The sequence below is a fragment of the Phaenicophaeus curvirostris genome, chromosome 23 (genome assembly GCF_032191515.1).
Source record: "Phaenicophaeus curvirostris isolate KB17595 chromosome 23, BPBGC_Pcur_1.0, whole genome shotgun sequence".
Classification (NCBI taxonomy): Eukaryota; Metazoa; Chordata; class Aves; order Cuculiformes; family Cuculidae; genus Phaenicophaeus; species Phaenicophaeus curvirostris.
The window spans coordinates 7,527,586-7,550,678 of NC_091414.1; the positions used below are offsets into that span (position 1 = coordinate 7,527,586).

Below are 23,093 nucleotides of genomic sequence, written 5' to 3' on the forward strand. Positions count from 1 at the left end.
ACTGAGTCTTCCACATATTAAAACAAAAGCCCTTACCAGCATTTCCATCCCCTCAATGTGAATGTTTTAGGAACGAGAACTGAACTGGGTTCAGTTTAGGACCCCTCACTACAAGAAAGACATTGAGAGGCTGGAGTGCATCCAGAGAAGAGGAACAGAGCTGGGGAAGGGGCTGGAGAACCACGGTTATGAGGAGCAGCTGAGGAACCTGGGGCTGTTTAGCCTGGAGAAGAGAACACTGAGGGGAGACTTCACTGCTCTCTGCAGCTCCTGAAAGGAGGTTGTGGTGAGGTGGGTGTTGGTCTCTTCTCCCAAGCAGGAAGGGTTCTCAGGCACTGGCAGTGGCTGCCCGGGGAGGTGGTTGAGTCCCTCTCCCTGGAGGGGTTTACAAGACAGGCAGATGAAGTACTCAAGGATCTGGTTTAGTAGTAGACAGGGACTATTGGAGTCAATGTCTTCAAATGTCTTTTCCAACCAGATTCTGTGATTCTATGAGAGGGTTTCCAGGTCAGTGCTCGTATCCAGCTGTGTTTGGCACCACTGCTCAGAAATGGACATGAGAAATCTCCAGCTCTGAAACAGCTCCATCTCAAAGCATTTCCTCCCTAGTCCTCGGAAATCCCACCCCATTTGATGAAGTGTCAATCTTTATCACCTTTTGTGGGCAGAGACAGGCAAACACAGGTTGTGTTCTGCTCTGAGATTACTGGTCCCTTTTTTTTTATTCCTAGAAATGGTCCAGGCACTGTGGATAAGTTGCTGGACCCCAGAAGTCCGCTACTGGACAGGCCAAAGCTCATTTGGCCTTGGACAGGATCTTAAGCCTTGCACAGGTTGGACTGAGAGCAGCATCTGAACCAGGACAGCGTTAGCACCTACATGGTGGTGACTCTTGCCTTCAGCAGATGGAGGCCAGCCATCCATTCCTGTTCCTGGGGAACCCTCCTTCAGCTTCAGCCCAAGACAGGAGATAGCATTAACTTTCCTGAAGGAAAATGGAAGAGCACAGGAATGGGCTGAAGTGGTTTTAGACCTTCCTGTGAAGTTGCCCATGGGCAGCAGTGGGAAGGTCCCTCTATGATTTCACCACTAGAGCCCTTACTCATTGTGTGCCTCTGCTCAGCATTAGCACAGGTTCCTGGCCAGGACCAGGAGATTCCATGGATTTGGCAGTAGTGGTAAAAATCTTAATCCTGGCTTTACCTTCCCTCCATCACATGTAACAAAGCTGTGAGCAGGAAGCCCTGCATTTGGTAGATCTTCCTCAGACACAACCTTTCCAAACCCAGGCAGGCATTGTCTGCACCAGAGATGCTTCTTCTCATATTTTGCTTTAGTTTTGACTTAAAAGCACAAGCTTCCATGTAATCCCCCAGAACACCAAAGCATTCAGGGAGAGACTCAGATGTTGGCCGTGTCACCACATGCACTTTGGAGAGCATTGAGGTGCTTTATCCATGAGAAGGCTTCTCACATATGTCTGTGAGTCACTCCAATGTGATGTCTCCATTGTCTTGGTGAAATATTTGGGTCAGGAGAAGCCACTGTTCCCCAATAGCCGTCCTTTAGATCCACTGACTGTTCATGGGAGCAGCTTTGAAGACGAGAACTGGATCTCCAGAATCTAATACTTTATCCTTTTTTTCTTTTCCAGGCAGAGAGAGGACCTGAGCTCCTGCTCTGGGTGCAGCTGCACCACAGCCTGTTTACTCCTTAAGATGAACGGCTTGCTTCTTTAGCTGTGATCCCTTGCAGTGGAAGTCGGGGCTCCAGTACAGCAAACCCAGTGTCCTCAGCTGGGAATCTGGCTCCAGGAACACCATGTCCCACTGGCTTCTGATCAGAGAGGTGGGGGTTTGTGCCTCCTGCCAAGGATGGGAGGTGGCTACACTTTTCCAACCTGGTGGTTCTATGATTCTGTTTTCACGGAAAGGGTCATTGGGCACTGGAAGAGGCTGCCCAGGGAGGTGGTTGAATCCCCTTCCCTGGAGGTGTTTAAGGGACGGGTGGACGAGGAGCTGAGGGGCATGGTTTAGTATTTGATAGGAATGGTTGGACTCGATGATCCAATGGTCTTTTCCAACCTGGTGATTCTATGATTCTATGGACGCAGGGCGAAGGGCTCAGGTGAAGGATCCTCTGCTATGAGATGTGTTGGTGGTGGCAGCTGTGGGTATGTTGATAGGCTGAAGGATTGTGGAGGAGAGCAACATGGATGGAGCGAGGGGACAAAGGTGGCCCCTGCAGCAGCCCATGTGTCATGTAAAGGTTCCCTAGCTAAGACATGAAAGGGGACGCTTTTGGGGTACTGTGTGCAGGCTCTGGTGGCTCTGCAGGAGAGGTGGTGCACAGGGAGGTCCATCTCTGGTCAGGAGAGGTCACCAAGGCTCACAGGTGCTCTGTGGGGTTGACTTGCACAGCTGGATGAGAGCTGGGGATGGTGCCATAAAGGTGGTGAGATATAACCATGGCATAAGGTATCTTTGCAGCTCGGAGTCAAAGGTGTCTTTGTCTGTCTGAGGAAGGCACAGGGGTCTGTCCCTAGTCTGGGGCTCACAGTGATGAGCTGTCCCATGCCTAGAGAATCCCAGTGGGGACAGGAACAAGTCATTGGGCAGTGGAACAAGCTGCCAGGGGAGTGGTTGAGTCACCATCCCTGGACGTAGTTAAAAGACAGGTAGACGAGGTGACATGGTTTAGGGGCAGATAGGAATGTTTAGACTCCATGATCCAAGAGGTCTTTTCCAACCTGGTGATTCTATGACAAGGGGGTCCCTCCACAGGCTGAAGTCCACGATGAGGACCTGTCTCATCCCCAGTGTGTCCTGGGTGGGCACAGGGAATTCTTCCTCAGTCTGTAGACCACGATGAGGCTCTGCCTTTTCCCCAGAGGGTCCTGTGTGGGTGCAAGGGACCGAGGCTGGAGATCCTGATGAGGCCCCATCCCTTTCCCAGGGGGTCCACGTGCACAGCGGGTCACCACAAGGACCTGTCCCTGTATCCCCACCCTCCCATCATCTGGGGCGAGCTGGTGTTTCAGTCCTTGCAGTCACACTGATGCTCGGGGGGCCCGTGGGGTGGGATGGGATGGGACGAGGCCAGCAGAGCTGAGCTGGGCTGTGGCAGACTGGGCTGGGCTGGGCTGGGCTGGGCTCTGCTGTGCTGTGCCAGGTTGGGCCATGCTGGGCTGGGCTGGGCTGGGCTGTGCTGGCCTCTACTGGGCTGAGGTGGGCTGAGGTGGGCTGTGCTGTGCCAGGCTGTGCTATACTGTGCCATGCTGTGCTGAGCTGTGCTGTGCCGGGCTGTGCCGTGCCAGGCCGTGCTGTGCTGTGTTGTGTCAAGCTGTGCTGTGCTATACTGGGCTATGCCATGCCAGGCTGTGCTATACCAGGCTGTGCTGTGTTGTGCCATGCTATACCGTGCCGGGCTGTGCTCTGCTATACCATGCTGTGCCGTGCTGTGCCGGGCTGTGCCGTGCTGGGCTGTGCCAGGCTGTGCTATACCGTGCCATGCTGGGCTATATCAGGATATACTGTGCTATACCGAGCTATACCGAGCCGTGCCAGGCTATACCGTGCTATACTGTGCTGTGCCGGGCTATACTGTGCTGTGCTATACCGGGCTATACGGGGCTATACTGGGCTATACTGGGCTGTGCTGGGCCATACCGGGCTATACCGCGCTGTGCTGAGCTATACCAGGCCATACCGGGCCATACGGGGTATACTGTGCTATACCAGGCCATACTGGGCTACACCGGGCTATACTGAGCCGTGCCGGGCTGTACTGGGCCATACTGGGCTATACCAAGCAGTGCTGGGCCATACCAGGCTATACCGGGCTATACAGAGCCATACCGGGCTATACTGGACTATACCGGGCCGTGCCGGGCTATACCATGCTGTGCTGGGCTATATCAGGCCATACCAGGCTACACCAGGCTATACCGAGCTGTGCTGGGCCATACCAGGCTATACCGTGCTGTGCTATACTGGGCTATACCGGGCCATGCTGGGCTATACCGGGCTATACCACATTGTGCTGGGCTATATCAGGCCATACTGGGCTACACCGGGCTATACCGAGCTGTGCCGGGCTGTACTGGGCCATACTGGGCTATACTGGGCCATACTGGGCTATACCGAGCCGTGCCGGGCCATACCAGGCTATACGGGGCTATACAGAGCCATACCAGGCTAGACTGGGCTATACCGCGCTGTTCTGGGCTATACCAGGCCATACTGGGTTACACCAGGCTATACCGGGCTATACCGAGCCGTGCCAGGCTGTACTGGGCCATGCTGGGCTATACCGAGCCGTGCCGGGCTGTACTGGGCCATACTGGGCTATACCGAGCCGTGCTGAGCCATACCAGGCTATACCAGGCCATACCGGGCTGTACCGGGCTGTACCGAGCCGTGCCGGGCTGTACCGGGCCAGCCCCGGCCATAGGAGCCCCGTGGTGCCGCCCCCGCCCCCCGCTCGGCCCTGCGCTCCCCGCCCCTGCGCACCGAACATGGCGGCGGCGCGGGGCTGAGCGGCGCGGGGCTGGGCGGCTGCAGAGGTGAGCGCGGCGGCTCGGGGCGGCGCGGGGCGAGGATGCCAAGGGTCGGGGCGGGCTGCTCGGACTCTCTGCGTCCTAATTCTCAGCTCTGGGGGCGGGGAGGAGGCGTCGTGGAAGCGTTCGGGACCGGTAACTCAGACACCCACCCCCCCCCTCCTTCCCCCAGCTGCATCCCCCCGCTGGTGAGTCCCCTTTGGAAGCGCTTTGTTGTGTTTCCAGGGGATGGGATGTAGTGCTGGCAGCTCGGGCAGCGACACAAGGCATGGGGACATCGCTCCCCAAGGCCTCGGAGCCGGACCCGCTCCCCGCGCTGCCATCGCCCGCTGAGCATCCTTAGAGGGGGAAAGGGAACAACACGGAGATCCCGGGGGAATTTGTCCCCTTCCCTCCCCACCAGGCGCTTGGGAAGGCAGGAATGCCCTCTTGGAACCGGGGTGGGCCCTGCAGACAGAGGATCTGGTCCCAGCCTGGCAGGGATTGTCCCCTTCCCCTCCCTCCAGCACCTTGGGGTGACAGGGAAGCTCTCCTGGAAGCGGGGTGATCTCCAGAGTGGGAGGATCTGGCCCCAGCCTGGCACGGTTTATCCCTTTCTGGCCCCAAGACCCACTTGGAACAGCAGAGATACCCCCCTTCCCTCCCCACCAGCCTCCTGGCATGACAGGAATACCCTTTTGGAAATGAGCAGGCCCTGGAGACAGAAGATCTGGCCCTAGCCTGGCAGAGGTTGTCCCCTTCGTTCCTCACGCCCCCCTTGGAACAGCAGCGATGCCCTCCTGGAACCAGGGTGGGCTCTGGAGACAGAGCATTTGTCCCCAGCTTGGCAGGGTTTGTCCCTTTCCCTCCCCACAACCCCCTTGGAACAGCAGGGATGCCCTCCTGGAACCAGGGTGGGCTCTCGAGATGGAGGATTTGGCCCCAGCCCAGCAGGGTTTGTTCCCTTCCCTCCCCACCAGCCCCCTGGGAAGGCAGGAATGTGCTCCTGGAGTCACGGTGGGCTCTGGAGACAGCCAGCAGTGCCCCCGCCACCACACGAGGTGTCAAGGTTTGATCGAGGACTGGAGAAATCCCATAACCACCATCCCTGGGGGAACATCTGCACCTCACATAATCATAGAACTGTTTGGTTGGAAAAGATGTTTGAGATCATTGAGTCCAACCATACCCGTCCACTACTCATCCACATCACTGACCACCTCATCTGCTCATCTTTTAAACACCTCCAGCCTCCTTTTGCCCAGGGCAGTGGTGGTGTCTCCATCCCTGGAGGGGTTCAAAGCGTCTGGATGTGGCGCTTTGGGACATGGTTTAGTAGCCACGGTGAAGTTGAGCGGATGCTTGGTTTTGGTGGTCTTAGAGGTCTTTTCCAACCTTACTGATTCCTTAAGAGCAGGATTGCACAAGCCCTGGTCCAGGCAAAGCTGGGGGGAGCAAATGAGGGAGCCCTGTTGACCTGTCCCTACTTCTGCCGCATCCCCTGCACCCATCTGCTGTCCTCATCCCTGTCCCTGGGCTGCCACCCCTGCTTGTTGTCCCCACAGCACCTGTTTTTTTTCTGAAGAAACCCCCAAATCCCAGGCTTCTTCCCGCACATCCTGCCCCTCCCGAGAGCAGCACAGCCCAGTCTTGCTCACAAAGACCCTGTGCGCTTCCGACAAGCCCCAGACCCGTGCGGGGGTCTGTCCGGACTGCTGGCCCATCCAGGTAGTGACCCTGTTGGATTGGATGAGCTTAGAGGTCTTTTCCAACATTGATGATTCCATGATTCTTTCTCAGCCCCCTGAGTTGAGCAGGGAAGGAGACACAGGAGGGTGTTTAAAAATAAACACCGTGTCAGTCTGGCTCTCGCTGTATGTCGTGAGGTTTCATCCACAGGCACTTTGAAGCTTCTGTGTAAAACCGTGGCAGCGGTTTGGAGTTGTGATGCTTAAAGGTAGAAAGAATCCAAACAGGCAACCTAAGTTTCAGAATCACCGAGCAACTTGGCTCCCTTTGGCCTGGGATGTTTGCGGTTCAGCCGCTGAATGCTGAACGAATCCTTCCCATGGGTAAAGTCAGGACGTGGAAACCCAGCTCCAGGGTACCCAGCTTTGGTGTTTGGCTCTGGTTTTGTTTACTGTTGTTGTTTATCGTCAGCAGCATGCAGCGAGTGGCTGAGAGCAGCCATGTGGTCCCTCCTTTTTGGCAGCCAGTAGCATTGAGGAAAAATATTCTTCCACTGCGTTTCAATTGCCTGAGCGACAGCGGTTGTACCGGGGCTGCAATGATGGCTTCTCCTCCTCCTCTCTGCCGTCCCCTTCTTTTACCCTCACACAGGGCGTGTTGTCCCCGTGCTCTTGCTGGAAATATCTGCAGGATGGGATGGTGGTTTGTACCCTTTGGAGCAAGCACCAGCTTGTCCGTGGGCTCTGCTGCCTGGAATCAAACGTAGCAGGTGGGGGCTCAGCCTGGGACAAACAGCCGGGGATGCAGCCGTGGGGCTGGGTAGTTCAGGATCTGTCCAGTAGATGGTATGAAAATGCAGACAGAAATAAGAGAGTTCCTTGCAGCGGGCAATATGGAAAACCAGGTATTTCTGTGCTGTTTATAGTATTTATTTTATTAAAGGTTAAAGTCTGTTTTATTTGAGAGAGATGCACTGACCCTCGGTTCTCCTGTTTCAGTATTTACATCCTAGGAGAAGATAAATCTACATCTTGATAATCTGCTTTTTAGTGAAATACTTGATATTAAACAAATTAAGTGATTAGCTAATTAAAAATAATCAAATGCAGAAATGAGTACAGGAGCACGAGTGGCACCTAAGCAAGCTGTGAGGCTGCACCTCCAGTTTGCCTGGGTCTGAATTTCTAATCATGTTTAACTCTTGAGTCGCTTTTCTGAAAACTGGATGGTTTTTGCAGCACGGTTTGGTGTCTTTGAATGAAAGATGCTGTTAGAGTATAAAATGATGATGACAGGCTAGGAGAGTTGGAGTTGTTCAGCCTGGAGAAGAAAAGGCTCTGGGGAGACCTCAGAGCAACTTCCAGTACTGAAAGGGGCTGTGGGAAAGCTGGGGAGGGGCTCTTGATCAGGGAGTGCAGGGACAGGATGAGGGGGAGCAGTTTTCAGCTGCAAGAGGGGAGATTGAGATGAGATCTTAGGAAGAAATATTTTGCTGTGAGGGTGGGGAGGTCCTGGCTCAGGCTGCCCCATCCCTGGAGGTGTTCAAGGCCAGGTTGGATGGGGCTTGGAGCCCCTGATCCTGTGGGAGGTGCCCCTGCCTGTGGCAGGGGGATTGGAACTAGATGGGCTACAAGATCCCTTGGAGCTCAAACCATTCTATGATTCTGTGGGTCCAAGTAGCTGTGTTTCAGATGAGGATGTGAGCAGTCAGGGGGTTGTTGTCCTTGTCCTACACCCAGTTATAAGGATGCTCTGAAAATTCTATGGCCTCAGCCACAGCAGGTGGAGGAACCCCAGAAGTGCCCCTGTGTTTTCCCAACCCCAGGGTGAGGTCAGTTACACATCAGAATCCTCCTTGAGTGATGTCTCTTCTTTTAAGGCTCTTCCTGCTTGCAGTTTCACATCCTTTGCCAATGATGCATTCTGGCACTCAGGCCTTCTTGCCATTAAAGAGATTTTCCTGGTGGTTCATCCGAGTGCTTCTCACTAGTCTCCAGCACACAAGGAGACCGCCCTACTCCCTACATCTCTGCAGCTGAATTTGAAGTATTTTAAGACTTTTTCTTCTCTTCCTGAGCTGAAAAAGGTCTGTTCATCTGCTCTTCCTACTTGGGCTCATTGTCTGCGTAAGCTGATCTCTGCCCCTCTCTGCTGCCAATCCACCGTGACTGAAAGCTCTGGGCTCAGACTGGGCTCGGTCAGACGCTGTTAGCCGAGCTACCGTGTGGTGGTTGTAAAAGTGAGCCCAAGTGACCCCATTTGGGGAATGTGTGAGTGCTGCTGTGTGAGAAAGAATGTGGATCAGACCTCGGCATATTTGTATGTTGAACTGTGCGCTTGTGGAGAAGGACTTGGAGTGCTTGGTGAGCTCCTGATTGCAAAACCTGGAGCAGCATGCTGGCAGAACTGGGTCAAGTTAAAGCTTGGCACGGTTATGGCTCTTAAGGCCATCATGTTTGCACCTCCCCACCCGTCTTTTGTCCTTGTCTTTTTCTTGGCTGCAACTGGAATCCAGTTTGTGATGAGACAGGCAGATTTTGAATCGTTTACTTGTCCGTGTACGTTCAAAAAGTTTCCTAATGAGATGGTTGAGGGCCATCCATGAGAGATAAAGCATTGAGGACAAAGCAGCTCTAGCTGCCGGCTTCTTTTGCAAGGTGGTTAATCTCCTGCGTGTATGTGTATTTTAGGTAATTCAGAAACATGCCAAGATAAAAAGTCATCCCCACCATTAAACTCTCAGGGCAATGGAACTATAGTGCTGACCCCTCCTTTGCCCTGGTGGGACATGCACTCCAAGCTGTGTGATGTGGACAAGTTTTCATCCCCCTTTATTTGCAGAGTGATGGGGTCCAGTCCTAAAGGAAAATGCTTTTTTTTTATATGTGTATATTTGTAAAGAATTCCTTTCTTACCAGGCTTGAATATCTAACAGTGGAGACTTTATCAAGTGCTTGGTCAGTGTTTAAAGTGATGATGCAAGTTGAAAGGAGCAGGAAGCACATGAAATCTTCCATCGGATTCACCAGGTCTTGCTGGGCTTGGAGCAAACAAGGTTCATCCATGTCTGGTGAGCTGGCGATGTCAAACCAGGATTGGTGAGGACATGCTGGAGGTCACCACTGCTTCTCTTGCGCAGAGCTATGCCCTTCACTGGTTGACCTGCACAGCAGTGCCCCTCAATAGGAAGTGTCAGAGGTAACTCTAAGTGTGAGCTCTCACCAAGTGGGAGAGCTCAGCACAATTCAGCACAGCCCGGCTGGGGCTGAAAACTTAAATTCCCAGAGATCTCCATCTGCATTAAATTTCCTTAAAAAACAAAAAAAGAAAAGAATCGAATAATACTTAGGTTTTTCAGAAAGGTTTCTGACAGACAGCCTGCAGCAGATTTAGATGCTGTGATGGGCGGTGTTGCAGCCGGCAGGGTTTGCTCAGCCCACTGCCAAGTGTTTCTGCCACAGCAGCAGGGATTTAAGCAGAGTTTGTGTCTGGGGCTCCGCTCTCGCTGTGCATGGCCTCGTGGTTTTATGCAGACTCATCCTGAGCAGAGGTTGGAGAACTTGGCTGTGAACTGAAGGAAAAGATAAGCGTCCGTTTTGCTGCCTCGGCAGTTTGCACAGCAGCCTCGTCCAGCAGGGCAGACGGATGGGGTGGTGACTGGAGCTGCTGGCTACCACCATTCATCTTCCTGAGGTCTGGCTTTACCAGCAGTGATCAGTCACCCGTGCAGCTCCGCTGTCTGGTAGGTCACCGGTCGTTGGACACACAGAGAGGACAGCAGTCACGACTCCACGTGGCCGTTACCAACACTAGGGAGCTGATGTCAGTGTTTAGTGCGGGACTGTTTTTTTCCCCTGGGACAAGCTTGTGCTTCTGGAGTACATCCAAGGGCCCCTCACTACAAGACAGATGTTGAAGGGCTGGAGTGCGTCCAGAGAAGGGCAACAAAGCTGGTGAAGGGTCTGGAGAGCAAGGGTTATGAGGAGCGGCTGAGAGGCCTGGGGTTGTTTAGTCTGTAGAAGAGGAGGCTGAAGGGAGACCTCATCACTGTCTACAACTGCCTGAGAGGGGGTTGTAGGGAGGTGGGTGTTATTCTCTTCTCCCAAGTGACAGGTGATGGGATGAGAAGAAATGGCCTTAAGTTTTGCCAGGGCAGGATCAAATTGGACATCAGGAAAAATTTCTTCACCGAAAGGGTTCTCAGGCCCTGGCAGAGGCTGCCTAGGGTGGTAGTGGAGTCCCCACCCCTGAAGGGGTTTAGAAGACAGGCAGATGAGGTGCTCAGGGGTGGTTTAGTAGTGGACAGGTATGGTTGGACTTGGTGATCTCAAAGGTCTTTTCCAACCTAGCAATTCTATGATTCTATGAAACCTCTGCAGTCCTTGCTCAGAAGGCTTTTTTTTTCCTGTGTGTTGTAAGGCAAATGATGTTAGCACTGGTCAGAAGCCTCCCTTGTGTTGGAGGTCCCTCCTCTCAGCCGATGTGCTCTGTGTTACCCAACTTCTGTGAGTCCTGTTTTCCAGACTGACACTGCAAACAGACCAAAACTTCCCCACATCTCGGTTTGTTTTCAACAACAGAAACCGTAGGGTTTGATGCCAGTGGAAATTTGTGAAGCTCTGTCTTTGCCCATGGAGGAACATGTGATTCCTTGCCCCTCCTGGCCCTTCCAGCCTTGCATTGGACGCTGTGGCAGGACTTCGCTCCTGGATAGCGTGGTGAGGGAGCAAATTTGGTTCACACGTTGCTGGAGTTGCAGTTGCTGCGGTTTGCTTGGTTTGTGGTGGGCAGGTGCACCCTTCTGATCCCCACCCCCCCCGGGTACTGCTGATGTATGGCTCCAGGGAAAGGTCCTGCTCGGAAAAGCGGTTTCTTTCCAGCAAGGAATTTGTGTCTGTGGGGGAGCTGGAGGACGCTTGTTGAGTTTCTTTCAGCTCGGCGTTGGCAGAGCTGGGTGGAAAGCCCATCGTTATTGCTGTGGCCTGCAAGCCACGCTCTCTTCGGATGCGCTGTGCGATCGCTGTGCCCGCTTGGAAATGGCAGAGCTGCAACGCCTGCCGCGAGCCAGAGCTGGCTTCTGTCCTCCCTGACCTCCCCTCGCCTGGCAGCCACACCTCACCCCCTGCTCCTGGGCCTCTCTTGCTTTCCCAGTTCCAAGTAAGCCCCTGCCTCCTCCCACCACGCTGAGCCCTCTCCGCCTACGTTTGAAGCGGTGGGACGCGTGTCCAGCTGCGTCTCCAGCGAGCGGGGGGGTGGCCTGTGTTCCTTCTCCGCTCCCTCGTGGCTGTCGTGCTCCCAGAGCCTCCCTGGGCCGCTTGCCAGAAGCTGCCTGCCCTCCTCCTGTTCCTTGCAGCCACCGGAGAGGCCAGCGGAGCCCTCGGGAAGCCGTGCTGAGCTGCACACGCGTCGTGGGGAGACGGGGCGAGCAGCACTTCTCCGCAGCAAGAACCCAGGCTTGGCTTTGGCTCCCGGTGGCACGAAACGCCGTCCACACCGTGCTGCTTTTTGTCCTTTAAACCGGCCGGTGTGCAGAGGCAACAGCGAGAGAGTGAGGTTGGCTCTTCGAACTGGGGTCAAACGCTCCAGGTGGGCTCTGCGGTGGGTTCAGTCGTCGCTCCGTCGCTGCTTCCCTCCCTGCTGTCGCTCCCTCGCCTCCCCGCTCTCCTCTTCCGCTGGAGTGTGGCCTTTCCTGCAAAGCAGCACATGTAAGGTAGGAGAAATTTCTGCCTGAGGCACACAGAGCGTTACTTCGGTGACAGCAGAAGAGCTGATAGAGTCTGCTCTGAACCGAGGAGGAAGTTGCAACAATTCCACTTTCTAAAAATAAGCCAAGCAAACGTCCTCGCAGCCCAGCAGCTGCCGCACTCCGCATGCAGGATCCCTTTGCTTTTTATATTTGTGTTGTTCTGGCAATTTTTTTAAAAAAGGTGCTACATTCTGTTAAAATCCTGCAGCAGGGGTGCGGTCTGAGAGGAGCGTATGGAGGAAGGCTGAGTTGTTTCGGTGTTTCTGAAGTGACCTTGAAGCATTACCAAGGCGCAGGGTTTCCTAGAGGTTTCTCTAAGCTGTTCTTTAAGATTTCCGATGATGGTGACTCAGCCTCCCCTCAGCATTCCAGTGCCTGACTGCTCGGATGATTTAAGGAGCTTTGCTTGATTTTGGGCTGGTGTTGCTGTACTCTAACCCCGTAATTTTGCCGTTTCTCTGGCTGGCTTCCAAAGAGAAGAAATATTCCATCAATGTAAAAGCCATCATTTGTGTAGGGTTTGATCTTCCTCTCTACCTCCCCTTTGGTGCTCAGAGCGTGTCTGTGGGCTCTTGTGTGCTGCTGTGTATTTAATTACACGTGTGTGGCCGCCGGGAAGCCCGGTCCTGATTCCTTGTGTTGTCTTGGCTGTAAGGAACAGTCCCTGATCTTTGCTGATGTCAGTGGAAATGCAGTGCTTGAGGTGACATGTGTGTTATCGAAATGGTATATCATGAATTCCCCAGTTGTCTCAGACTTGTACAGCAAAATGCGCATCTAGGCAGCTATGGAGTTTGTGGTTAGCGATGGATTCTATAAAAATCAACACAGTGACAATAAAAGTTACTTCAAAACATGATCTAGAGACGCTGTGGATTGAACTGTTGCTGAGTAAGAAGAAACAGAATATTGTTCTCTGTCACGGGGTGAGGTTTTTTCTCCTTTGCCTGGAGTCGAACGTTAAACGAAACGTGCATTTGCTGTAGAAGTTCACAATCCTCAGCTGATTCCCTCCCCCACCTGCCCAAGGGTCTTCTGAAGAACTTCATAACATTTCTTCATCTCAGTCATTGATGTGATTATTGCAGTGCATTTCAGGGAGAGATCAACAGTTGTCATAGGCTGTGGGATATATATATAGAGAGAGAGAGAGAGATCTATATAGATATAGATAGATATATATAGATATAGATAGATATAGATAGATATAGATAGATATAAAATTAGTAGTAGTAGTAGTAGTAATCTAGAGGCAGGGGGAGGGGTAAAGGGGCTGCAAAGCTCTCCAGTTCTTCCCTGCAGCCTCCAGAGCCCGGATGGGCTGAGGTGGGCTGCTGGCTGTAAAACAGTAACGATGCTGTAGCACTTTGCGTTGTGTGACGATCTCTCTAACACGGTTTTCCCGCTTCCCCACTGTATTTCATAGTCACAGGTATCTGCTAATTGTTATCCCTGGGGTCCATGTTTTCCTGGATTGGTTTTGCACCAGCAGTGTGTGACTGTTCCTGCATTCCGGGAGGAGAAGCTGCACCCACAACCGTGCACGCTGCCTTGACTGCCTGCCCAGTGCCTGAAAGCCATTGCCTCTGCAGTTTTTAGTCTCAGCATGTATTAAACCTCATCATTTTATTTCCAGTTTGCTTCTGCTCCTGAAGATGAAGCTTTTAACTGTCACGTGTACCTCAAGCACGTTTGTGAGTTGAGCAGTTGTTTGAACACTTCTGGTGCCTGCACGGCTCTGTAGTCTGATCCGAAATGCTCCTCTGCATGTGCGTACGCTGGCTCTCTGGACCTGCCAGCCTGGGGAAGGGTACGGTGGGAAGCCACGCTCCCTGCTCTCTGCTGGTGGCAGCCCAACGTGGGGCAGCTGGGAGCCTCATAGTTGGTGTTCGGCAGGCAGCAGAGTGCTGATGGCTGTCACACAGCTCTGGCTTAGAGTTTCTGGTGTCTGGTGAGCTTGTGCCTGTGTGCAGAAAGTCCATGGAAACATGCTCGTCACCAGCTCGCATCCTGAGTTGCATGTCAGACTCTTAAAGAAACAAACTGTTGAGGTAGTGCAGCATCATTATAAGATATTTTCAGGTGGAGCCTCTAATAGAGTGTGAGCTGTGGATGGAGAGCTGAAGGCTCTGCTACCTGTGATATGCTGTCAGCCCCCAGAGGCTGGTTAGTTTACAGCTGAGTAAGAGGTTCTTACCAGTTCAGTAATCAGGATGCATGGCTTTCACATTGTTCTTTGGGTGGTAGAAGTTCACATCTTTCAGATTTTGGTGCTGTCCATAATTCTGTCCCCATGTGCAGATTGCCCAGGAAAACATCTTTTTTTTTTCTGTAGCGCAACATCTGCTGTAATTCCTGCCATTTACAGTTGACAGGAGATATCCAGAAGACATTGGCAACTGATTCGCAAGAGGTATCAGCTCAAATTAGCAAGGCCACCACCTCACTGCATGCCTGGAGCTCTTAACTCTTACCACGGGGAAGTAAACCCAGGCAGACACCAATCCTCCTGGTTTGTCACTTGTCTCCAGAGGTGAGATCATGGAATCATAGAATGGTTTGTGTCAGAAGGGACCCCAAAGCCCGTCCAGTTCCACCCCTGCCATGGGCAGGGACACCTCCCACTGGATCAGGGGCTCCAAGCCCCATCCAGCCTGGCCTTGAACACCCCCAGGGATGCGGCAGCCACCACTGCTCTGGGCAACCTGGGCCAGGGCCTCCCACTCTTACAGCAAAACATTTCTCCCTAAGATCTCATATCAATCTCCCCTCTTCCAGCTAAAACCTTTCCCCCTCATCCTATCCCTGCACTCCCTGATCAAGAGCCCCTCCCCAGCTTTCCTGGAGCCCCTTTCAGTCCTGGAAGCTGCTCTGAGGTCTCCCTGGAGCCTTCTTTTCTCCAGGCTGAACAACTCTCTCAGTCTCTTCTCATAGAGGAGGTGTTCCAGCCTTCACATCATCTCCGTGGCCTCCTCTGAATGGGTTTTGGGTGGCTGTGGCAGGAGATAGTGACTCACTGTGACTCACCTGTTCCCTAGACAGGGAAGGAGGAACTAATTCTACTTGGGCATTATCCCTGCGCTGTAAATCTGGGCGGTCTTCCTGTTGTTCCAGCCTTATGGGGAGACTGAGAGATAGTTTGGTTATCTTGGCTCATTTTCCATCACCACAGGCTTTGCTTTTGTCTAGTACATTGCTGGCACAGTCTCCAGTTGTATATGTGATGGTCACATCACCATCCCTGACTGGAGAACTTGTTCTGTTCTGGGCCTGTCTGGTTTCTTGTTGTCAGCTAGAAATTCTGTAAATACCCTGTGATATTTTCTGGCTTGATAAGCTGTATGGAACGTCCAGCAGGTACTTTAACATCAGCAGATACAGCCTGGAAGAGAGTGATGGTTTCCTTCCCCCTTGGCAGGCCCTGAACAGACATTCCAGCTGCTGTGTGGACTTGTGGTTGCTTGTGGTCCGGGGGTTGCTTTTTTTACATTGGCATCTACTGCCATCTTACTTGTTGCCAAAGTAAGAGATTTCATCGTGTTTTGTACCGGCAGCAGTGGGGAGGCCTCACAATATATTTCTTCGTTTTCCAAACTCCTGGCCCTTCAGGAATGTAACAGGCTGGACCGCTGGGCTGAGACCAGTGGGATGAGGTTTAACAAGGCCAGATGCCGGGTCCTGCACTTGGGGCACAACAACCCTAGGCAGCTACAGACTAGGAGAAGTCTGGCTGGAAAGCTGCCTAGAGGAGAAGGACCTGGGGGTGTTGGTTGACAGCGACTGAACATGAGCCAGAAGTGGCCCAGGTGGCCAAGAAGGCCAATGGCATCTTGGCTTGGATCAGAAATGGCATGGCCAGCAGGTCCAGGGAGGTTCTTCTCCCTCTGCACTCGGCACTGGTGAGACCGCTCCTCGAATCCTGTGTCCAGTTCTGGGCCCCTCACCACAAGAAGGATGTTGAGGCTCTGGAGCGAGTCCAGAGAAGAGCAATGAAGCTGGTGAAGGGGCTGGAGAACAGGCCTTATGAAGAACGGCTGAGAGAGCTTGGGGTGTTTAGCCTGGAGAAGAGGAGGCTGAGGGGAGACCTCATTGCTCTCTACAACTACCTGAAAGGAGGTTGTGGAGAGGAGGGAGCTGGGCTCTTCTCCCAAGTGACAGGGGACAGGACGAGAGGGAATGGCCTCAAGCTCCACCAGGGGAGGTTCAGGCTGGACATCAGGAAAAAATATTTCATGGAAAGGTCTCTGGCAGAGGCTGCCCAGGGAGGGGGTTGAGTCACCTCCCTGAAGGGGTTTAAGGCACGGGTGGACGAGGTGCTGAGGGACATGGTTAAGCGATGGATAGGCATGGCTGGACTCGATGATCCTGTAGGTCTTTTCCAACCTAGTGATTCTGTTATTCTGTGACTGTGTCTACAAAACTAACAGCAATGTGTCCAGGGCTTCTTGCAGGAACCGCCTGGTGATTTTTCCTCTCTGTGAGCAATTTTCTTGTGATAACAGTTCTGTGTTTGACTGAATTGCTCTTTCTTTTTGTATTAGAATTTACAGAAGTTTTGATGGGCACTTGCTAGGATTTCTTTGTAGCCTGTAGAGGATATTTTACCTATTTGAACAGATCCACAGTTTCGACTCTGGGGATTTTAGGTCCTTAAGTCACAGGCGAGACCAGAGTTATGATCTCTTTTATCCAGAGACATGGATAAAAATAGAAAGCAGTAATTAATACCCATTCTCCCTGAGCCTGGCTCTCCCAGTGTCTCTTGACGTGTTGCACTGTTGCTATTTCCTTTCCTTTTCCTAAGAAACAAATGAATTAATATCTCTCTACAGGAGCAAGAAAATAAACCAAGATGCTTGCTGCCTACCCCAGCCGTTCCTCTCAGAGTGCTCTGAGTCTCTGTGAGCTCTGTCGTCCTGGGCAAGCAGCTGGACTGGAGGAGGCTGAGCAGCATCAGGATTAGCACAGCCTCTTCCTTCACCCTTGGACTTTGCTCCTGCCCTCTTGTAGAGTTTTATTTCATTGCCTCCAAGCAGCAGAGACCGACTCCTCTTCGTCTTTAGCAGGTGTGACTCTAGGTTTGTGTGGCTCCCCTCCATAGTGGGATGGTTCAAGAGTATATTTTCATTCCTCTTGATGGGGCTATTCTGGAGGAACTTCTCTTCTGTCTCCTGTTTGCACAAGAGGAATCAGCTGTTCGGAGGGGGCATGGAAAAGCTTGACTCCGAATCAGCTGTTGGGAGTGGGGATGGAAGAGCTTGACTCTGAATCTGCTGTAGTGCTTGGCAGAGGAGAGCAGGAGTTTTGTCACTGTGGGGATAAGTATACTGAGGGGATCATCTCACCTTGTCTGCCTTGGGAAAACAGGTTCGAGAGGGCACGGAGAGTTGTATTTGGGAGATCAGGGAAGGTTTGCTCTATGGATACTGTCAGGGACAGGGTTTTGTATACGATCTCTGAAGAATTGACCTCTGAGTGTGGATCACAGCCGCTCCAGTGCTGCTTGCCAGGAGGGATGTGACTGCTGGTGCTGGACACCAGGAGGTGAGGAAATACTGAACTCCAGGGGAGGTTATTGCTTGGTGTCGGATGAGGGAGGAGAACACCTTACGCACTCTGAGTGCTTAGGAATTGCTTTGATACCATGTGGGGCTTAGGGCTGGAAGTTGTCATCCTGTGTATTTTTCCAAGAACTGTTTCTGAGCATTCAAGTGTTAGGATCGGTCATAGAAGGAAAGCAGAAGGCAGGAAAATGCAATGCTAGGTGTGTGGAAGCGTCATTGTCCCGTTAGCTCGTTAGAGAGTGGTGGGTTTGTCCCTTTTCTTTCCTTTGGGGCTGAGTTGCTCATCTGCTCCCTGAGCAATCATCTACCTGTCTGCTGTTCCAGTGGGAACCCCTTGCCCTGTGTGTCCATCCCTGGGGAGCAGCCTCCTCCTTGTGCTGGAGGGCTGGCGAGATGCAGGGGAGCACAAGGGACTGGGTCATCTCCTTCCCCTCTCTTTCCAGGGCTTTCTTCATTTGCATTTCTGTTGTGTCCCCTAATTACCATCCCTTTAGTTTTCATTCCCCTTCAAGCTGCCTTTCCCTGCTCTTGGTCTCCTGAGGATGTTATGCTGAAATGTTATCAACCTTACATTCCTAGAAGTAGTTAATGTGGAATCTTCTTCCAGGAGCAATCACATCCAGCTGGCAGCAGCGCAGTACAGTCTGGTGTGACTTTTCCAACAGAGACAAAACTGGAAGTCAGACCTTTCTTTCTGGATTCCTTCCTGTTTCCCCTCACTAGGGACATGGGTGTATATGGTCTTCCTGGAGTTAATACTCATTGATTTCATTAATATTACAAATCATGTATCTATTTACCCACCAGATTCTTCCTTCCCCTATCTCCCATTCCATAAAAGGCTTAGTTTTCAATAAGAACCAGTCCAGAAGAGAGTAAGCATGAGATTGACGAGACATTTATTTTGTGGAATATGTGTACTGGGAATATGTGTACTGAAGAGTTTACATGGTGGGGCACATTTTGAGGCCACAGACATCATGTGTGTGATTGCTGGCTGGAAAAGCAACTGTGAGGGGTGTTGGATTAGCACGACGTGTAGCTGGATGAGAAGGTTGCTCCTCTGTTACAACCTGGTGATGTTATGGAAACTGTGTGCTGATTTTTTTATCTACTTCTGTTTAAATTCTTATTTAAAGGTTTTGAAGCATCCTATTGTGTGTTTTTGTATGGAGTGACTTTGTAACTGTCCTGAGCAGAATCCCATTTCAAGGTCTTCTGTCAGCCATCTGCTTTCATTAATAGCTTCTGGATCTGGCATGTGGCTCCCTGCGGGTTAGAACAGCCACATTGCTGCAAAACTTTCTTTATCACTGGCATCAGTTTGGCCTCCTCTGCAGGCTGGGTGCACCCTCATGGTGTGTTGGACCCTGCTTTCAGCATGTGTCCTTCGCACTTGGCCCCAGGCAGTGGGCAATGTGTGACCCAGAACAGAGTGTGTTGGAGTGCACCGCATCTCTGTGCCTCTCCGTGCTCCCACAATTGCTTTGGAAGGAAACCTAGGGATTCGAGGAACTGGTGTGTGGCCTGGCTCCCTGCACCAGAGTGTCGGAGCATGGTCAGGATACGCTGAGGCCAGGACTCCAGCACCACGCATGTGGTAAGTTTTCTCCTCTACTTTAAGGTGACCGCTTTGTGCTGGATGTTGGGAGCACCAGCAAGCCACTCTGGAAAGCTACTGCTGCTGTAGCCCAAGCCTTTCCTCTTCTAAAGGCAGAAGACTTTGAGTCCTGACAGTGAATAGTTATAACCCAGATGGTTTAGGGGCAAATATTACCCTAGAGCACGCAGATTCAGCTCCTTGCTTTGGCATGTTGTTCCACTATGACACTTGGTAAGTCCATCTGTCCCTATTTTTCTGTAGGTAGAAGGTGTCTCACCTGTCCAAAAGTTGGTTATCGGTTGGAGTGCATCTGGAAGAGCTGCACTGGAGATGGAGGGATGGTGTGGGTCAGAAGTGTCTCTGCTTATTGGTAAGAAACAGAGACCTGTTGCTGCTTCCAAAGATCCAGCAGAACATTTATGGTGAGCCATGCTCTTGGTGGCCTCATTCCTATGGAACTGTGGGAGATGGACATTGCATCGCTGTTGTTTCTCCTTGGATGACCAGAGTCTGAAAGTCAGTTCATAGCAGGACCAGCGATTGTGGGATCTGCTGAAATAATTCTGGAGCACAATGAAGCTCCTGAGCCCCAGCTGCACCGACAGGGGTATGCTTTGGTATGGTTGATTCACTTCATGCGTCACATCAGCCAGTCTTCATAATGGGCCATTCCTTGTCTCCCCGGCAGTGGAAGGCAGCCCAGATCTCCTCTCCAAGCCTTAAAAGCAGTGCTGCCTCTGGGAGGAGCAACACAGGATCCTCTGCTTGACTTTTATCCCTGCCTGTGGCCAGGGAGGTGGAATCTTTAGGGTCCCTTCTACCCTGAACCATTCCGTGATTCTGTGTTGCCTGACATGGGGAGACTTAGGTTTGCACGGTGTTCTTTCTGTGAATGTGGGTTTTGGTCTGAAAACAAAAGCAGTTCTGATTTTTCAGCAACATGTGGGTTTCTTAAAGCAGTCAACCCGCATCTCTCTAACAAGGACGCCCAGCTCATCAGTAGAAAAATCTGTACTGAGGAGATCGAACATGTTAAGGGGCTTCCACTTAGCAGGCTCAAGCCAGACTATCTCACCTAAGTTTCTTTTGAAGCCTCTTCCTCTCTCCATTTCTCTTGGTTATCCTGTTCCTGTGCCAAATGTAGTTTTTATTGCAACCCCTCTATCTTGTGGAGAGCAAGGTCTGCTCGTGGTGAGACACAGCAAGATGTTTCTATTTTGAGCCAAAGCCCACGCTGGGTTTTTTCTGAGAGAGAAGGAAACCTTTATTGGAATCCTGCAAGGTTTTATTTCATTTCCTCCCTAGTCGTGAGAGGTGGTGACTCCTGCAGCTCCCTCGCGGTGGTGAGTGATTCTTTCCAGTGATCCCTGTTTCCACCCTTTCCCTGAGCCCTTGACTTTCCCCTGGGCTCAACTCAAGTGGTGTCTGATGATCCGGTTGTCGTTTGCTGAGAGGTTGGCCCAGCTCCTCTCCCCTCTAGCCCGACGGTGTTGCAAAGGAAGTTATAAAGTTGATATTTTCATTGTAGAGACAGGGTCTATCCAAGTTTTTTGCATGTTTTTATTTCTCTTAAAACTTGTTCTCCCCTAAGATTTGGCTCAGGGGCTAAGGCAGTGAGTGTGTTGCTCATGATCACATCTTGGAGACACCTCAGTGCATTAATATCTTTCACAAGAATGTGTTTCTGAAGAGCCCATTGTGATGTCTGGAGTTTATCAGCCCGCTTCATTCATGGTAGGAAGATAAAATTACTTCCAGAGAGAGATATGTTGGAAATGACACAAAATCCTTCTGGTAGAAGAGGAGTAATGATTTGCAGCCATCAGATACTTCAGATCACACAAGGGGATCAGCACTCCAGATGGAAATACCAGCGCTCATTGCTAGTGTTTCTTTGAAAGATTTCCTGGTATGAAGGTAAGGACCCTTTGAGACCTCATGGGGAGAGAGGTTTCAGAGGTGCTATGACTCCGTCAGCCTTTGTCCAAAGCTGCCAAAACACAGTTTTGTGCAGAGAAGGAGAAATAAAGCTCAGGTCTTGTCCAGGAGGACAGTAACTGGCAGAGGGAAGGAAATAAGGAAATAAGTGAGGATAAATTCTGACTTAGCTCTTCAAAACTTGTGGCTTCTCACTCGTGAGAGTTGCCTTCAAGCCCTGAGTAAGCATTTGTCATTGCATTTTTGTGCTCTGTGTCAGTACAGCCGGCTCGGAGGAGGCTGGGGTTCAGGCGTTGCTTGGAGCTGTCTGCTGGTCATGGCTCCTGCCCTTTCAGTTGGTCCTCCAGAGCCCGCCTTGAGATGGGAAGACCATGATTTAGGATAGCAGAAGTGATGGTGTCTACAGGTCGGATGGGAATCTCAGGAGCCGAGTACAGTGTGAAAACCAGGGGAGGTGGGAAGTGTTTCACATCATGGCTCGGTGCCTGGCTTTCTGACCAGGTTGGGATGTAACTGGCCTCTCCCATGTAACCCGTGGTGCACGTGTAGGCTTCCAGAACAGCGGGGAAACAGGACCCAGCACAGCCAGAGCCTCCAGCTGGGAAGCTGGAATGGCAGCAGCACCATCAACCTCGACAAGCAGGAACTAGTAATGCTGCCCTCATGTTTACCACCTGGAGTTCTGTTATCAACAAAATAAGGATATGAAATTGTTGTAATGGGTCCAGAGGAGACCACAGAGATAATTGAAGGGCTGGAGAACCTCTGCTATGAGAACAGGCTGACAGAGTTGGGGTTCTTCAGCCTGGAGAAGAGAAGGCTCTGGGGAGAACTTAGAGCAGCTTCCAGTACAGAAAGGGGCTCCAGGAAAGCTGGGGAGGGGCTTTTTACAAGGGCCCAGAGGGAAAGGATGAGGTGGAATGACTTTAAATTGGAAGGGGGAAGATTTAGATTAGACATTAGGAAGAAATTCTTCATGATGAGGCCCTGGCCTCATCTCTGGTTGCCCAGAGAAGTGGTGGCTGCCCCATCCCTGGAGGGGTTCAAGGCCAGGCTGGATGGGGCCTCGAGCCCCTGATCCAGTGGGAGGTGTCCCTGCCTATGGCAGGGCGATGGAGTTTGATGGGCTTTAAGGTCCCTTCCAACCTAAACTATTCCATGACTGTATGATTCCCAAGGGGATTTGTCAGGGATAACTGTCTGTTATTGGAGACGGTGCTAGTGTTTGATGGAAAGATACCCTTGAAGGAAAGCTCAGAGGAAGCAGAGGTTCTGTGGAAGGGGTTTTCACCAGCCAGACTGTTCAGAGTGCTCAAGACCCAAGCTTTTGTGGGCAAAAATCAATGACTGCAGGCATTCTGTGTTATGGGAAACTATCAGGATTCCCTCGTTGCTGTCCCATGGGATTTCCTAGAAGCGTCATTCTCACACTCCTCTGGCGATGTGCGTATGCGGCGTTTTCTTTTTTTCCACCATCTCAATCTGTGGGGAGTGCATCCGACCTAATAAAACCATTTTTCAGCTTCGCTGCTGGTAGTTTTCTTCCCCTTCTTTCTGAAAACATCTTGCCTGCTGGCAGCGGCATTGTCCAAAGAGGTTTGACACTTGGGACGCTGCCAACACCACTTCAGTTCCCCTTTCAATCAGACCTGGCAGCGCTGGGAGCTGACCTGGCCTCCATCCCGAGGCTCCCCATAATCTTCCTTGGATAATAGGAAGTCCAAACAACCCCAGGAAATAATTCAGATGCGAGTGGTGCCTTTTGTGGAATAAAGGAGTGCCTAGAAGGGACATTAGGAACCCCAGCTTTCACTCTTTTCATAATTATGCACTCTGAGGTAGCGGAGGCTTTGTAGATAAAGAGATTACACGCATCTTATGAGGTCTGAGTTGCTGTGACGGTGTCTTCCACCCACATTTTCCCAGTTTTACTGACGTTGCAGTAGCAATATTGAGTGGAAGAGCCTTGCAGAGCAGGCTGCCTGATAGCCCTGAAGGTCCCTTCTGCTCTGGCAC

General features: G+C 51.7%; 1 protein-coding gene across 8 annotated transcripts in view; it reads left to right on the top strand.

Annotated features, from left to right (window-relative positions):
* Window positions 1-4,488: 4,488 nt before the first annotated feature.
* SCMH1 (Scm polycomb group protein homolog 1) overlaps window positions 4,489-23,093 on the top strand; it is an 80,287-nt gene continuing 61,682 nt past the window's right edge. For 5 of the 8 annotated variants that reach the window (XM_069875233.1, XM_069875238.1, XM_069875237.1 and 2 more), the window contains exon 1: window positions 4,489-4,564. The gene's annotated coding sequence lies outside the window, so the exon portion shown is untranslated. The other 3 variants (XM_069875236.1, XM_069875235.1, XM_069875234.1) reach the window with 3 other exon arrangements.